This window comes from Pseudophryne corroboree, chromosome 1 (assembly GCF_028390025.1).
Source record: "Pseudophryne corroboree isolate aPseCor3 chromosome 1, aPseCor3.hap2, whole genome shotgun sequence".
Lineage (NCBI taxonomy): Eukaryota > Metazoa > Chordata > Amphibia > Anura > Myobatrachidae > Pseudophryne > Pseudophryne corroboree.
The window spans coordinates 1,109,644,214-1,109,663,380 of NC_086444.1; positions in this window are offsets into that span (position 1 = coordinate 1,109,644,214).

Below are 19,167 nucleotides of genomic sequence, written 5' to 3' on the forward strand. Positions count from 1 at the left end.
AGCACGCTATAGGCGGCCGACTACCGTAATGCTACGCTACCAGCGTAGCGGTCGCTCGAGTCCACGAGGAGAACACGAGCGGCGCAGACGCTCACGGGATGACAATCAGTAAACCTCGAATGTAACACACAGAGAGGATACTCTTATACTGTAAACCTTGTACTGAAATACTGTAGCGATGTAACGCTGCTTAACCTTGTTAATGCTAAAGCTGCTTGAGCGTTTGAGACGCTCCTATTACCCTCTGCAATATAATAAACACACGATACCTTGCTAAGTTTCCAACACCTTTACTAACAAGCTTTTAGTTATATTGAAAAGGGGAAACAGTTTACAAGTCATACACTACAAGCTTACATATCATTCTAACAGAATATCTAGACAGAAATATACAATAGCGTCACAAACTTATACAATAACAGAGAGAGAGAGTATGGCCAATACAAACAGAGAACAAGTTGGTTTACAGAGAATTACTTACACACACTGGGAACGATCGCTGCGCAGCTTCTGGTACCAGCTCCAAGTTAGTCAAGATGAAAACCGTTTGTGGAGAGTGAGGGAGCTGCCCAGGCTGGCTGATCTTATATACACTGAGTACAGTATACTACAAAGGGACCTATAATCTCATTGTTCATTGGACACAGGAATGTCTCCTCGCATCATAACAAAAGGTCATAGGTTAGTTTGAACAGGTGGGCTGCGACTATATCAAACTGCTCAGGTGGGAGGGAATCTGAAGATTCCCGCCGCATGGGTAATGAATCGCAAACATAGTAAATGTCCAGAAAATACTAATGGCCATAACTATACGCAGGAGCGATTAATCTTTACCTAACCAGCACCGGAATGTTTCTAATAAAATGTTCTTTAGTTAGGTACCAGACACAGCTGCTCAAACCCTGTCTGACCCTTCGTACCATACAAAGAGGAATTCCTCTGTCCAGCGACCATTTACATTAAACAAACTTACAGTCATTATTAAGGGGAACTTTATCTATAAAACATACTATTTGGTTTTATTATTTAATGATTGAGTCGCCCGCTAGACGCACACAAACTCTACCGTAAATGCACATACCATGGCCGAGGCGCCATCACGCGGCTGCGAGTATCCGCACGCACGGGAGAGAATGTGCACGTGCAGCAGGCACGCGCATGGGGTGGATATATGGCAACGTGTAGCATGATATTTTTCAGACTTTGACAGTCCACCCTTTGGCAGTCATCAATAACTGCCACTGCCTAAAACAGTTCAAAAAAAGAAAAATATATGTCATAATGTAAATACCATCTTATGATTGGGTAAAGGGAGGAGAGGAGCAGGTGGGAAAAAGGTATGACCTAGTGAGATAGTAGAAGCATGTGTGTATGAATCCATGTTTGAGGGGTCATGTATCATCGTGCCGTACGTGTTTTAAATCAAGCTTCGTGGTATTGCGAAGTATACATTTGAATTCCTTCTTATCCCGTATTACGGGTCTGTGGATGGGCTGTCAAACTTTACCGAGCTCTTTTCGGCTTTTAGTTGTAACAAAATGGGGGAGCTGATATCTGTGCCTATATTCCCTATTGACTATGTGTGTCATTACCTGAAGGTTGTAGAAATGAAGATAAGAAGCAATTATGGTAAATGCAGTCATAAACTATGTGAGTTTAATATACATTTGCCGATTGAGGTCTTGTCTTGTGTCTTGTCTCGATGTACATATTGACTGTAGTCTCCTGATGCTTTTGCTATAAATGACGGCAAAAGTTTTTTTTTCATTGTCCAAAAAGTTAGTCACTAAAATATTTGGGCTATCGTAAAATTTAAAGTCACTAGGGAAAATGGGGCTTGTAGCATAGTTCATCAATGGTCTGTATTAAAAGAGGTTGTCAAATTCTTCTTCCAAGTGGATGTCTTTGTACCTTGGAGGAAAACAAAGGAGAAACGGGTGAAAGAAACGGACCGTGGAATCACATTTTCATCACAACATTGTCTCTATTGTTGGGTCATACATCAAATTAGTTGTTGTTAGTACAGTGTCTTCGCTCCTTAGACTCATCACCTAGGTATTACTTCTACGCTTCGCTAAAACCTGAACGCATCTAAATATCAGGCCAACCAATATGACGACTCCCAGAATACACAAAAGAAATTTCCCTACATCCATAATAATACCTTGGGCCCATTCTCCTAAGCCCGAGAACCAATTTCGTGGGTTCAACCATGACACCCAACTGGTCAGCTCATTACCCACAGCAGCGAGTGTGAGATTGTGTTTCCTTCGAAACTCCCACTTTAATTGTAAAATGTCATCCATCTTTTGGTCTATGACCTCGGCTGGGTCCTCCGTGCTGTTTGTAATGTACGTGCAGCACTTTATTCCATATTGAGTTGCTAGGGTAACACAATACCTGCCTGTCACAGCTGTGAGGTAATTGAGAATCATCCTATGCTGAACCAGTTCTGTTTTGTAGGCTTGTAACTCTTTCCCAGTGTACCTGAATGTGTCGTCATACATTTCGGTGATATTGTCTAATAAATTTGAAAGCGCAAATATATATTTGTAATTTATCACTCCTCTGGCGGTACGAGTGATATCTAACGCGAGTAGGAATTGAATCCCGGTGGATTCATGGATCAGGTCAGAGGCATGATGCTCTGTTCTTTCTATCAGTTGCCGTTTAACGACGTGCTCGTAATGAGTGTGAGTATAAGGAGCTTGGGCACTGCGGTGAATATCTTTCATTTTGTTATGGGTTACAGTCATTACTTCAGGCAGTACTTTTCCAATATAGCACAATCCCTCTGAGTTTGGGGCAAGCCACTTATACGCCTTCCTCCCGCATATGAAATATGCATCATCGGGGAGAACATATGGGACGGAGTATGACATTATCATGTTACAAATTTTCCATGTGAAATCTCCTAACCCTAATTCTCCCATCTGTTTAGTACACGTATCAGTTTGTACAATCTGTGCACAGTATCCTGGTGATACTTCTCCAACTCGCATGGTCTTACTTCCTAAGGTGTACCTATACCGGAAAAATTTCCTATGGTCGGCTATCTGGCGTATAAGTTCTGTGTCTATGGGCATTCTGTCGGGTCTGTATGAAAAGGTCATGGTTTGATTACTCCATGACACTTCCCAATTTCCCGGCTTTCGGGGATTGGAAATGTTAAAGCACACTAAGGACCTATCCACATGATATTGGTGGAGCTTCAAACTAGGAGGACTAGAGATATTAAACCTCTTGTCCACCGGCCTCCCACCACTTAGCTCAAGTACCTCTCCTACAGTTAAAGGGAATGGTACTAGTCCTGATTTGCTATGGCCTTGAGGTACTTGGGAGCATACCCAACAGTCTGTCTGATTTAACACTTTACCCACTAAGGAGTGATAGTCACTCAATGGATGCCGGTCCATGTGGACATTAAAACTGGACTGACATTTCTTTATGCACCCATCCTCAACTATATTGTCACAATGCCTACAGATGCAGTTCTCTTCAGCTAACAATCCTTCACAATTTCTTCTATTGTCAATGCTACCAGATCGTTTTCTGATACTCGCCTTTACTCGGTGATTATGTTGTTCTTGGAAATCTACGCCTGCATCCTGGTCATCAGAACCCATTCCCGATCCTTTCTCGACCTCCATGGTACTCTCACCGAAACAGACTGCTCTGGTCAACATCATGGTCAACAGGAAAATCCGGATCACAGTCTCTTGGGGCAAGTCCATCTTAGAGGAGTAAAAGGAGAAAAATAAGAAGGGGGAAAGGAAATAGGAGGGAGGTGGGAACTGGAGAAAATAACAAATGGGAAAAATAAATCTGGCTCGACAAGCTTCCGGTCTTATTATTCTCAGCGCTCAGGTGTTGTCTCAATCCTCCCTGAACAGACACTCTAGTGATACAACCTCTGCCGTCTGTTCTTTATCACGGGACCTCTCTGGGTCAGTGACCTTTTTACAATGAGATGAATGGACCCAAGTCTCTCTCTCGGCAACCTTCAAAGCAGTTGTGCTGGTCAATAAGACTTGATATGGCCCTTCCCATCTGTCAATAAGGCAACCTGAGCGTAGAAAATTCCGTATCATTACATAATCCCCAGGTTCAATGTCATGACAATTACTGTCTGGCAAATCAGGAATCACCAACTTTAGATTATCATTCTGATTCCTCAATTGCTTACTCATCTTAACCAAGTACTTTACAGTTACTTCATTGTTACATTTCAAATCATCCTGGGGGTTAATCATAACATGGGGTTGTCGACCAAACAGAATTTCAAAAGGAGACAGATTAAGAGGGGACCTGGGGGTGGTTCTGATGCTGTATAATACGATTGGCAAAGCTTCAGGCCATAACAGTCCTGTTTCAGTCATTACCTTGCTCAATTTATTTTTAATAGTGCTGTTAACTCTTTCCACCTTCGCACTCGCCTGGGGGCGATACGGAGTGTGCAGCTTACTATTAATTCCCATCAACTTACACATTGTTTGAAAGACTTCACCTGTGAAATGGGTACCCCTATCACTTTCAATTATTCTAGGGATACCGTACCTACACACAAATTCCTGCACAATTTTCTTTGCAGTAAACACAGCGGTATTTGTGGCCGCGGGAAATGCTTCAACCCAATTTGAGAATACATCAATACAGACCAAAACATACTTTAAATTTCTTCAAGGTGGTAATTGTATGAAATCAATCTGTGTTACCTGGAAAGGACCATCTGTCGGAGGGATATGGGATGGCTCTGTCGGTATTGCCTTTCCGATATTCTTCCTCAAGCAGGTGAGACATGTCATTGCTCTTTTACCCGCGTGGGAGGAAAATCCTGGGGCGCACCAATAAGCTCTTACTAGCTTACACATTCCTTCTTTGCCTAGATGAGTCAGCCCGTGTGCTGCTTCCGCTAGACTTGGAAGGTATGCTCTGGGTGCCACTGGCTTACCATGTCCTTCTGTCCAGAGTCCTGAGGACTCCTGGCCATATCCTTTTGACCTCCAGACTGCCTTTTCCTGTGGGGAACACACATTTTGCATTTCACACAATTTCTGTGTGTTTACAGTATTAAATAACATCAGTCGTGTACTATCTGTTTGTATGGGGTTACCGGCTGCGTATTTAGCAGCTTTGTCTGCTCGGCTGTTACCAAGTGATACCGGGTCTTGGCTATACGTGTGAGCTTTACACTTGATAACAGCCGCTCTGTCGGGTTCCTGTATCGCTGTCAGAAGTCTTTTGATGTGGGCTGCATGCGCTACGGGTGTGCCAGCTGCCGTCATGAAATTTCTGAGGCGCCATAGGGCCCCGAAATCATGGACTACTCGGAAGGCGTACCTAGAATCTGTGTAAATGTTGGCTGATTTGCCCTTAGCCAATTCACATGCTCTGGTTAGGGCAACCAGTTCAGCAACTTGTGCTGAGTGTGGTGGGCCTAGCGGTTCTGCTTCTATGGTACCTTGGTCATCTACGACTGCGTATCCAGTACACAAGTCTCCCGAGTCCGTCTGTCTGTGACAACTACCGTCAGTGTAGAAGGTAAAATCTACATCTTCCAGTGGGTTGTCACTGATGTCAGGCCTTGCCATGAAATTTTGGGTCAAATATTCCATACAATCATGCGTGTCATCCCCTGTATTAAATCCTCCTTCACCATCACTCTCATCCTCCACCCTTTGTGCCTGTCCAGGCACACCTGGGAGATACGTTGCAGGATTTAATGCGCTGCATCTCCTTATGGTGATGTTTACGGGGGCCATCAATGCCAATTCCCATCTTGTAAACCGCGCTGATGAGACGTGTCTGGTTTGGGCAGAATTCAGTAAGGCTGACACTGCATGTGGTGTATGAATTGTGAGGTTGTGTCCTAGCACTACATCTTCGCTTTTTGTGACTAGCAATGCTATTGCTGCAACACTTCGCAAGCATGTGGGGAGGGATCGTGCTACCGTATCTAGCTGAGCGCTATAGTAGGCTACCGGCCTGCTGGCATCACCATGCTTCTGGGTTAAGACATCTGCTGCGCACCCAGCACTCTCTGTTCCGTACAGCTCAAAGGGTTTCCCATAGTCAGGCATACCTAATGCTGGTGCCTGCGTTAGGCACTGTTTAAGTCTCTCAAATGCCATCTCAGATTCGTCTGTGTGCGAAATCCGATCAGGTTTGTTTGAGGAGACCATCTCCTGCAAAGGTAGGGCTAGTATGGAAAAACCTGGGATCCAGTTACGGCAATACCCACACATTCCTAAAAACGTTCTAATCTGTTGCTGGGTTTGTGGCAGGGTCATGTCACGAATTGCTTGAATTCTATCAGCGGTAAGGTGTCTCAGTCCTTGTGTTAGACAGTGTCCCAAATACTTCACACGGGTCTGGCATAATTGTAACTTGTCCTTGGAAACCTTGTGTCCTGTGTCTGAAAGATGAAACAGGAGTTGTTTCGTATCTCTCAGGGACGCTTCCAATGAATCTGAACACAGTAGTAAATCATCCACATACTGTATCAATATTGATCCACTCTCTGGTTGGAAAGACTGTAAACAATCATGCAGAGCCTGTGAGAAAATACTTGGACTGTCTATGAAACCTTGTGGTAATCGAGTCCAAGTGTACTGAACTCCTCTGTATGTGAATGCGAATAAGTATTGACTGTCAGGGTGCAGAGGTACCGAGAAGAAGGCGGAGCAGAGGTCAATCACAGTGAAAAATCTGGCAGTGGGAGGGATTTGCATAAGGATGACAGCTGGATTTGGCACTACGGGGAATTGACTCTCAGCTATTTTGTTGATCCCTCTTAGATCCTGCACTAATCTGTAACCCCTCCCCCCACTCTTTTTAACAGGGAAGATGGGACTATTGGCAGTGCTGGACGTTCTTACCAGAATGCCCTGTTGTAGCAAGCGCTCTATTACAGGGAAAACTCCTAACTCCACCTCTGGCTTCAGAGGATATTGTGGGATTTTTGGAGCTATCCTACCATCTTTTACTTGCACAACTACTGGGGCTACGTTTGCCATCAATCCAGTGTCTTGTCCATCCTTGGTCCAAAGTGATTCCGGTATCTGGGAAATCATTTCCTCTACCTTGGATGGACACCTATTTACAACAACAGTGTGTGACATTAATCTTGTTGGGGAGTCTAGCATATCCTGCGCTTCCTGAGCGTGGTTTTCGGGTATGTCCAAGAACACACCTTCAGGAGTACAGTATATGACGCATCCCATTTTGCACAGTAAATCTCTCCCTAGGGGATTAGTCGGAGCCGATGCAGCCAGCAGAAAAGAATGCTTGGTATGCAAAGGCCCTATCGTAATCTCTGCAGGTTTGCTTAAAGGGTAGTGCTGTACTACTCCTGTTACTCCCATGGCTGGAATTGTTTTACCAGTGGTTCTCATGCCCACGGTCGAATTTATCACTGACTTGGCCGCCCCCGTATCTACAAGGAAATTTAGAGATTTACCAGCTACATCAATTGTGACCTCGGGTTCACTTCCAAGGCTCGCAATTAATTTCACTGGCTGCAGATTACAGGTGTGGCCTCGCCCCTATGGTGCGTGGTGGCCTCCCTGCATTGCGCTGGCAGCTATTACCTGTGAAGGGGGTAAATGGGATCTATCAGTGACTTGCCAGTCTCTTTTTGGGGGATACCTTTTTGTTTCCCCTGCTTGTGGCTCATAATTCCGTCTCTGCGGTCCTTGATCCCAATTTCGTGTGTCATGTCGTTGTCTAGGGGGTTGATATGATTTTTGTGCATTCTTTGATCTACAGTCTCATGCAAAATGTCCCTCTCTATGACAGTAATAACAAGTTACCACATTTGACTTACCCACAGGGGTCGGAGATTTATACAGAGGTGGCCTTGTGGTCAGGGCCTGTATACTTACGGCCATTAACTTATCACTTTGTGACTCCCTGTGCCTGGTGATATTCCGATCATGATCAATAGCGGCCTCTCTCAAAGTAGCCACCGACAGACCTCGCCAACATGGTTGGGTGGTCTGTACCCTCGTCCTCAATACTTCCTTTAAACCATCCATTAACACAGATACTGCTACTTCTCTATGATTCACATTTGTCTTAATGTCTTCTATGCCTGTATACTTAGCCATTTCCTGTAGTGCCTGATGAAAATAATCAGTAGCTGTTTCTCCCTCTTTCTGTTTGATGGAGAAACTTTTGTTCCATTTGACAACAGCTGGAAAATACTCTTTTAACTGTAAATTTATTCTCTTTACATTATCTTGGTTGTACACATCCGTAAGGGGTACATCTTCATCTAATTTACAGTCAGCTAAAAATCTCGCTGAGTCGATATTGGAGGGTAAACATGCCCTCAGCAATATCTGCCAGTCTTTGTTATTGGGCTCCACAGTATTTCCTAACTCTCTAATGTATTCCTGGCTTGCAACTAGATCTTTCCTAGGATCAGGGAATTCAGACACCATTGATCTTAATTCCATTCGGGAAAAGGGGCAGTGCATGGCGATGTGTCTGAGAGGAGTGACTCCTGAAGTGTCAGTTTTCCCATTTGGCACTGCAATTACCCTAACGGGATTAAGTTCAATAACATCATTCTGAGTAGATTCTACAGCATGTGGTGAAATGGTTTCAGCATATTGTATGGTGCCGTACTTACCAGTTGATACGACCTCACCTGTCCCTCCACTAGGGGCCTTTGATACTGCTCTTACTGGTTGGGACGTGCCCACTGTTGTTTCTGCTATGGTGGCTGCTAGAGAGAGTGCCGATATTGTTGTTGGCTCATCCTCTTGGTCACAATCCTGGGGAAAGTTTAAAACAGGGTACAGCTTGCACGGGTTAATATTAGCATCAACAATCTTGGTTACATTAGTCTCAACATTTATACAGTTACTAAGTGCATGTTTATCATTCACCAGTGTGCCATTCTCTGCAACCACCTTCTCTCCCGTTATGTATGGTGGTGGTGGCGCGGTGGCTATCAGTTTTCTGATAGGGTTAGATCCACCCGCTTGAGCCAATCCTCTTTGTATTTCACCTTCCTGTTGCCATAACTGTAAATAATCATAATGTTTTATCCATCTCTTTGCAGATTTAATGAGACATATCCTTCTCCTTAGATTTTGTAACACCTCGGGACTAAAACTGCCTACCCGTGGGAACTTCTCCCCATCGTGCACAGTCATTCTTTCCCATTCATCACACAAAACTTCTGTGTGTGAACCGTATTTCTCACACATTACATACCTTGCCGACCCGATTGGTCGGTTTACTAAGTCAACCCGAACCGAGGTTGATCGCCCCCTACCTGAACAACTGGCCCCCATCTTTGCAGGTGTTGCTTTCACTACCTCTGACCTTCAAATCAGGGTCTTCAGCGAACCCTTACAAAAACCAAGATGTCCGGGGTAGGCCGGCGGCGGAAGTTTACCGAGTACTCCACTCACTCGCCCACGTCGACCAATACGCCCACACACTGCCTTAGCGCTGGCGTACTCGACCTAGGGCCCCTGCGACCTGAACCTCTATTTACTGGAACATGTGGGTGTAATCCGCAGAGCACTTAACCCTTTCCAGTAACTATTGGTTGTTGGATAGTTCCCAAGTGACCAGCGAACTTCCCTTAAAATAAAAAAAATTACACAAATCACGTTAGAATGTACAAATAGCGTTTATGACCCCTCTAGCGTACGCAAATGGTACTGGGTCAAGTTACTAGCTAATGCACACAATTACGTGCGGTACAATCGTTCTGCACATAAGCAACTAATCTTATGTGCGGAGCGACCAGTGGAATCGAAAATTGTGGCTGCGAATTCCTTCAGCCTGAGCTTAATGGCCTATATGGGTACCGCACCAACCCTTTCTGGTGTTGTGCTCTTTTACTCTTTATCTATAGCGGACTTCTTAGTCTGCTGTACCTGGACCTCCTGGTCTGTCTGGACCTCCTGGTCTGTGCTACAGTAGACCTCCTGGTCTGCTATACTCTAATGCTCTTTTTTTAATGTTCAACAAGGGATACCTCCCAAGCCACCGTGCAGTCACTTACACGTATGTACCTCACGAGAACTCGATGATTTCCTGTGGTTCAACCCAAAAAATTAGAAACTTATATATATGTATACACACTCTTTCACCTCATATACTCTTTACTTTCGTTTCTGCGCAGAAATCCCTTTCATTCAGTATCGCAGGCTAATCCCGAGGAGTTGCAACTAGAGAAGGATCTATTAGCTTAAAATTTTGGACACTGAGATCGATTTGCGCTATTATCGCGTTGCCTCCTTATCGCCTAACTAAAACAATACTATCATGTGATTTGTATTATGTGGGCGTACCCAGACGCTCCGTTGCGTAATATACGCTCCGTGCGTCGGCCCTTGCGTCGCGTACACTAGTCCCGCCCTTTGTTAGAGATACGTGTACGCAAGCCAGGTATATCCACAGAAATACAATTAACACGTTTATATCAATGTAGATGATCTTTAACTGTAATCATCTACCGAACACCACACCGAGCTTCCTTGTATCTTAGGCAAGCCGTGCGCGTGTTTTACAAATTACTCCTTAACGTATTAATAGTACTTTTAACTACCAATAGCAACACATCTTTCTCAGCACGTTATCAATTGTGAAATGGCAAACAGGAAAGTGATATGTGAAAATACACAAATGAAAAGAAATACAGGTGTGTGCGTGCGTGCGTGTGTGTGTACGCAAAACAGAAATAAACAGTTTTAAAAGACAATAGCGTATTTTTCTTATCTCCGGTTCCGGATTCCACCAGCACTCCTTCAACGTAGCGAAACAGACGCTTATCTAGCCAGCACTACTGTATCCCGATACGAAGGGATACTGCCTTCCCGCCCTTGCTGACAGATAAAGTCTGTGTTCGCTGGTGCGGATATGTGGAGGACGAACGAGCCGCCAATTGATAAGGCTATCTATTTATCTTGTTACATTCACAATAAATGGGTAAGAGACTCAGTACGCTATTGGCGTGTGGGGTACCGTAAGGGTACGCACTTAGCGTAGCATACGCTCGGCCGTGATCGAGACGCACATGCGACACGCTCGCTCACAGCTTAATGCGTGGTGTCGAGCGCGCTATAGGCGGCCGACTACCGTAATTCTACGCTACCAGCGTAGCAGTCGCTCGAGTCCACGAGGAGAACACGAGCGGCGCAGACGCTCACGGGATGACAATCAGTAAATCTCGAATGTAACACACAAAGAGGATACTCTTATACTGTAAACCTTGTACTGAAATACTGTAGCGATGTAACGCTGCTTAACCTTGTTAATGCTAAAGCTGCTTGAGCGTTTGAGATGCTCCTATTACCCTCTGCAATATAATAAACACACAATACCTTGCTAAGGTTCCAACACCTTTACTAACAAGCTTTTAGTTATATTGAAAAGGGGAAACAGTTTACAAGTCATACACTACAAGCTAACATATCATTCTAACAGAATATCTAGACAGAAATATACAATAGCGTCACAAACTTATACAATAACAGAGAGAGAGAGTATGGCCAATACAAACAGAGAACAAGTTGGTTTACAGAGAATTACTTACACACACTGGGAACGATCGCTGCGCAGCTTCTGGTACCAGCTCCAAGTTAGTCAAGATGAAAACCGTTTGTGGAGAGTGAGGGAGCTGCCCAGGCTGGCTGATCTTATATACACTGAGTACAGTATACTACAAAGGGACCTATAATCTCATTGTTCATTGGACACAGGAATGTCTCCTCGCATCATAACAAAAGGTCATAGGTTAGTTTGAACAGGTGGGCTGCGACTATATCAAACTGCTCAGGTGGGAGGGAATCTGAAGATTCCCGCCGCATGGGTAATGAATCGCAAACATAGTAAATGTCCAGAAAATACTAATGGCCATAACTATACGCAGGAGCGATTAATCTGTACCTAACCAGCACCGGAATGTTTCTAATAAAATGTTCTTTAGTTAGGTACCAGACACAGCTGCTCAAACCCTGTCTGACCCTTCGTACCATACAAAGAGGAATTCCTCTGTCCAGCGACCATTTACATTAAACAAACTTACAGTCATTATTAAGGGGAACATTATCTATAAAACATACTATTTGGGCTTCAACCCCGGAGCTCTCCCCCCAGGCGCCCTAACCAGCCTATACCAGCGGCTTCGCCTGGACCGAGGACCCCGCAAATACACCAGCGGGTCCCGGAGATAGTGGGGAACAAAGTGGCACTAGTCCCGGCTCGCTTCCCCCCCTGTTTCGCCCACCGGAGCCCGCACACGCTGTGTGCATTATATGACGGCGGCCATCTTGGACCGCGTGCAAAGCCGTGGCTGAGCCGCCTGAAGGATCCAGGCTATATATAGCGATCCGCTGTGCTGCCCGCTGGACCCCACACCGCTACACCAGGTGCGTGCAGATACGAATAGCCCTGCCGCTGCAGAGGCCGAATCCCCACCTAACCCCGTGACCGCACCCAGTATACTCCGCGGCCCCGCCGCCATCACTGGAAGACGGGAATATTCACCGTGACACAGATCCGGCTTGTACAGCGGCTGTCTCTAAGGAGCATCCTGCTGACCGCTGCGAATTTGGGAGAGAGACAACACCGTGCTGCACATCCAAGACTCCTCAGGTACCGCGCTGGTCGCTGCCTGGGGTTTACCCTCACTGCTGATGCAAGGAGCGATTGGGAGCGATTGGGCTCTTCTACCTCACCCTCCTCCTTCCACTTATATAATACATATCGCACCTCCATTCCCCTGCTCACAACTATTTAGCAGCAATACCCGTTATGGAAAAGTATGTAGCCAAAACGCCTCGTGCGTGCAAGAATTCACAAAACAAAAATAAACCAGCAACTAAAGATAAAGACCAAAGTCCTACTCAACAGAGATATTCACCTTCACCGGGCAGAAAAGATCCAGTTGACCTGCTGCCCCCTGACATCCAGGCTAGCCCATCTGCAATGCAGAAAGCCATGGAAATTGCAGATATCATTTCACCACTATTAGATGCCAAGCTGGCACCATTAATGGAGGCCATCACATCAGCTGCTGCACAACTGACCCAACACACACAGCGCCTGGCAGAGGCCGAAGATCGCATCTCCACATTGGAAGACGACCATAATGCGATACAAACACAGCAGCAAGCACATGATAACACCTTGGCGGCCATGAGCGATAAACTCGAGGAATTGGAAAATCGCAACCGTCGGAACAACTTGCGCCTGATTGGCCTCCCTGAATCCGTCAAACAAAAAGATCTACTAGATTTGGTTACTCACTGGCTCCCCGCAACACTTGGTTTACCCTCTTCACCCACTTCCTACATGGTCGAAAGGACACACCGTATCGGCCCTGATAGACAATCCTCACAAGCTTCCCAGACCCGCCCTAGACCGGTAATCTTTAAACTGCTAAATTACCTTGACAAGGTGAAGATTTTAGAAGCATAGCGTAAATGCTCAGACCTCCACCATGAGGGATCTAAAATTCTGCTTTTTCAGGACTTTTCTTTCCAGGTTTCAACGCAACGAAGAGAATTCTCCCCGGTTTGCAAAGAACTATTCTTCAAAAATATCAGATTCGCTCTACTATACCCTGCAAAGTTAAGACTCTTTCATGCAGGCAAACCACATTTTTTCCATACCCCGGAAGCTGCTCGCAACTTCCTCAAATCTATATCAGACTCGCACTCTGATTCTAGAATGGACGATGCTGATTGACTTTCCTAAAACCAAGTATTTCTTTGCTCTTTTTCTCTCTCATCTCTCCTCTCTGCTCCAATGGATAATGCAATATTAACAATATATATTTGGCTCATAAAGCCATTGATGAGTGGATACACTTCTTACTTGATGGGGGTGGGGGGATGGCGGAGAGCGCTACTCCCAATTGTTCTGTCAGCCCCCTTTTTGTTTCCTCTCCCCTTTCTATTTTCTATTCATACTAAGGTTTCAGTTATATATGGATGGTTATTGTTACTATCATATTTGGTTCAAAAATTTAAAAATGTTTTTGATAGGTGGCCAAAGTTGTATCAGCAAATACTTTGTACATATACAAAAATTTCTCGTTATATGTTGAAAGCAACCCCACATGACTTCCTTACATGCTCCTTTGACCCCTCCCATGCTCGCTGGGACTGGGGAGTGGGTTACCGATTGTGGCTTCTCCTTCTGCGTTCCATCAGACTGGGCATTGGATAATGTCGAATCCTGAAGAGGCCGAAACTCCTCTTGATAACTCAAAGAGGTCTCTTAAATTTGTCTCATGGAACGTGGAGGGTTTGAACACACCAATCAAGAGGAAAAAAGTACTAAACCACCTTAAAAAATTTCACCCCGATGTGGTATTACTACAAGAGACACATTGGCGAATCACTGACCCTAACGTACTTAGGGATACTTGGGTGGGAGACTTTAGAAGTGCATCATATACTACCAAAACAAGGGGAGTGGTAATCCTTTTTCGCAAATCACTACATTACGAGATCAGGGAGGAGCGAGTGGATCCAGAGGGTAGATTCCTGTTTTTAAAGGTTGATATCGAGGGATAACGTTTCACTCTGGCTTGTATTTACGCCCCCACAGGGCCTAACGCTTCATTTTTCTCAGATATTTTTGTCCACTTACAGGATTGGGTGGAAGGCTCCTTGATACTATGAGGAGATCTTAATGTCGTTCTAGATCCGATGCTAGATGTGTCAGGTGGTCCCAGACAATCAGGTTTAAATAGATCTACTCCCCCACCACTGTTCCTAATGCTAGACTCCTTACAGCTCATAGATCCTTGGCGATTTCTTAATCCTGATTCCAGGGAATACTCCTTCTTCTCACACCCACACAAAATATTCTCCAGACTAGATTATTGGCTAGTATCCTCCTCTTTAATACATAGAATACAAGACACCACCATCGCTAACATTCTTCTATCAGACCATGCTCCAATTACATTATCAATTACCCTAACCACACCCCGTCTATACTCTTACACCTGGCGGTTCCCAGAACATCTAACTCACTCAGAAGACTTTAAACTCTACTTGACCCAATCATACCTCAATTACACAGGCGATAATGCAATACATATTGATAACATGAACCTCTTCTGGCAGGCTTCTAAACCGGTCATTAGAGGTCAAGTGATCTCATATGTAGCCGCCAGAAAGAGACAACTAAGGGAGAGAATGGCTAAAGCTTCTCTCCAGGTTACTTCCATTTATTCTCAACTATTGGCCGATCCATCGGAATCCAATAGAACACGATATAAAGATGCTAAATTAGTCTACGACACACTATGCACGGAGCAGGCCAAAATGTTCCTTTCCTTCCAGTCCAACAAATATTTCCGTTGGGGTAATCGCCCTGGAAAATTATTGGCAAATATGGTGAAGGCTCATGCAACCCCCAAACATATCTCCACTATTCGAGACGCCCTCGCTTCACCAGCGCTAACACAGGAGGCAATTAGCGATACCTTTCTGTCCTTCTTTGATACTTTATACAAGGCCCCTCTGGACCAACCAGAACTTGGCTCAGAGTTTTTAACAAAAGCCGACCTTCCCACATTATCAGAAGAAGACAAATAACTCCTCACTACTCCCATCACTGCAGAGGAATTGGAAGCAATTATTAAATCCCTACCCAATGGGAAATCTCCCGGCCCAGACGGACTGTCTGCAGCCTATTACAAACTACTCTTACCACATATTAGTGAGCATCTTTTAATTTTATATAATTCAATTCTGACAGGACACCCGGCTCCTCATAACTTCAACACAGCACGAGTCATAGTCCTCCCCAAACCCAATAAAGACCACACCCTGGTCTCGTCCTACCGACCAATCTCACTATTGAATCAAGATTTTAAAATATTCACGAAGATATTGGCTTCCCGACTCCAGTTGGTCCTACCTAAATTACTTCATCCCGCCCAAACAGGGTTCCTACGTAACAGACACTCTGTGCATAGTGTTCGCTCTCTCCTAGCGGCCATGACCAAAACTCATGACTCGTTGGAGACGGGGAACATTGTTCTAAGTTGTGATGCAGACAAGGCATTTGACCGAGTCTCTTGGGCCCACATTGACAGAATACTCAGATTCCAAAATTTTGGCCTAGACTTTCTTCAGGTATTTCATACCCTTTATCGTACCCCCCAAGCCTTCTTAACAATTAATGGTCATAACTCTAGACTCTTTTCCTTACACCGTGGCACAAGACAGGGATGCCCTCTATCTCCTCTACTGTTCAACTTAGCCTTAGACCCGCTTCTTCGTCACTTTATAAAGGAAACGAAATGACAGGGTATAAAACTGGCAGACCGAGAACTTAAATTCTCAGCATTTGCAGATGACATCCTATTATACTTTAGCAACCCCAAAGAGGCTATCCAACATTTACTAGACATATTAAACTCCTTTGAACAAGTTTCTGGGTTTAAAATCAACTACTCTAAAACAGAGGCTTTGGCCTTCTTCCCTTCAGCCAAAATGGGTTGGGACACCACCTTCCCATTTCAATGGGCCCCAAATAACCGCATTACCTATCTAGGTATTGTGTTTTCTAATCATCCATCTGAATTGTATCCCCTCAACTTCTCACCATTACTCACTAAAACATATGCTGACTTCGCTAGGTGGGCCCACCTCCCCCTTACATATACGGGCAGAAGTCATTTATATAAAATGATTAGCTTCCCACGCTTCTTATATGTGCTTCAGATGCTCCCGCTGATTCCACCCAAGGACACATTCACTCAATTGGATAAAGCATTATCCACATTTATTTGGGCGGGAAAACGCCCTAGATTTTCATTGTTTAAATTGCGCCAACCTCGGTCCCTTGGTGGATTAAATTTACCATGTCTGTATACTTATGCTCTAGCAGCTAATTATAGGATTGCGGTGGACTGGATCAGCGGACAAAGCATATATGCAAACACATATCTAGAACAATCCTTCACACCTTCTTGGAACCTGATAACCCTGTTACATACAACCCCCAACTCCATGCCAAATAGAGCAAAAAACAATTTACTTATATCCTCCACTTGCACAGCATGGCGATCAGTCCGCTCACGACTTGGAATATCACGATACAAATCACTGTTCCTACCTCTTTGGGGTAATCCAGACTTTCAACCCCACACAACCTCACATATATTTCATACCTGGCACAATGGAGGCCTGAAATATATCCACCAATTTTTGAATGCCGAAACACTGACTCTACTAACACACTCGCAGGTCATAGCGCGTTTCCCACATTTACAGATACCACTGTTCCCATTCCTTCAAGCCTGCAGTTACGTACAGAGGACCCTGTCCTTGATACCGCAACATGATAAATCTCACAATATGGATAAAACATTACGCCTGTCCGTGAACAACACCTTTTCCACAGCCTTTATATATTCACACTCTCGCACCTTACTAAACATAGACACAGGCTCAGTGGGACTTATGAAATGGAGAATGGAGTTCCCGGATCTCTCCTTAAAAGTGATACTAGAGACCAACACTTATCTAGACAAAACACTTGGTTCCATTTCATACTCCGAAATGCACCAGAAAATCCTACATAGAGCATACGTTACCCCAAAGATACGACACCTCATGGGAGCTGCCCCCTCATCCCACTATTTTAAATGTGCTGCTCTGGACGCAGACCTGGTTCACTGCCTGTGGTCTTGCCCCAAGGTGCAGACACTATGGCAAGCACTCCAATCATACATTACAATAGATCTGCAAATACAATTTGGCATTACTAAGGCATGGGCATTTTGGGGCATATATCCGAAATCAATGCCTACCAGACTAACTAAGGGACAACGTATCCTATTGATTAAATTATCAGCGGCCACAAAGAAGACAATCCTTTCACAATGGATCTCCACCGACCCAATACCCATTACACTGGTACACCCTAGGATCTCACACCTCTTCCACCTTGACTGGACAAATACCACTTTGCAGAAGGAAAAGCTAACAGCACAGTACTTTAATACCTGGTTACCTTATGTTCTGACCCTCTCCCCAATTACCAAAGAAGCACTAAGGAAATGTTTTAAAGATACCAAATGGTATCTTTTAGAATCACTCGACTCCACACCCCCCTTCTGAGTACACCGCTTCTTAATGTTCAACAGGCCCAATCGTGGTTACTCCCTACCATCAACTTGTACATGTTCAGCTCCTTGAGTACAAAGTTTTACTTCACTAGGGGTATACAAGGGGTGCTGCTACGGTACTGGTAAAATACCACTTATTATTACTATAACGAGACGATATATCCCTAGTTATTCTTATGTATAACGTATTTTTGTTATTATGTATGTTATTGTTACTCACCTGTCAATAAAATATATTTAAAAAAAACAAAAACATACTATTTGGTTTTATTATTTAACGATTGAGTCGCCCGCTAGACGCACACAAACTCTACTGTAAATGCACATACCACGCGCTCGAGCGCATGGCCGAGGCGCCATCACGCGGCTGCGAGTATCCGCATGCACGGGAGAGAATGTGCACGTGCAGCAGGCACGCGCATGGGGTGGATATATGGCAACGTGTAGCATGATATTTTTCCGACTTTGACAATATATAAAATATATAATTATATATATATATATATATATGGAGAAAGATTGGCGGCACTCTCAGGACTTTGTAAGCATAGAAATTATGAAGGCAATTGCAGCCTATCGGTCATCAACGTTTCAGTTTTATTATAAAAACTTTTGTCAGGATACAACACAAAAATAAACACATACCTTTATAGAGTGAAAACCCTCACATTGTGGACTCGTGGTCCCGAGGCTGCGGCTAGGGTCGATGACGTCACACCAAGCCGTTGCCAGGAGACCTTACAAAAACAGAAACAAAAACCCATGTGGAAAGACACAAAACGTATATACATAGACATAAACTCAAAAATCAAAAAGGAGAATCCTTAGCAAGGTGTGATAATGGTACTGAACAACTTATAGCATGAATCAAACTTCTTTGAGAACAAACAGAGAACATATCTCAACAAGAGCGGTATCTAATCTGTCTAACCACAGTGCAAGTTTCCGTATAGGTTAGACATAACCATGGCTGAACTCAATGCTCCACATGCATTTGTATAACAATTATAAGGCGCTCAAAAGGGTGGGTTGTGCCAATGTAA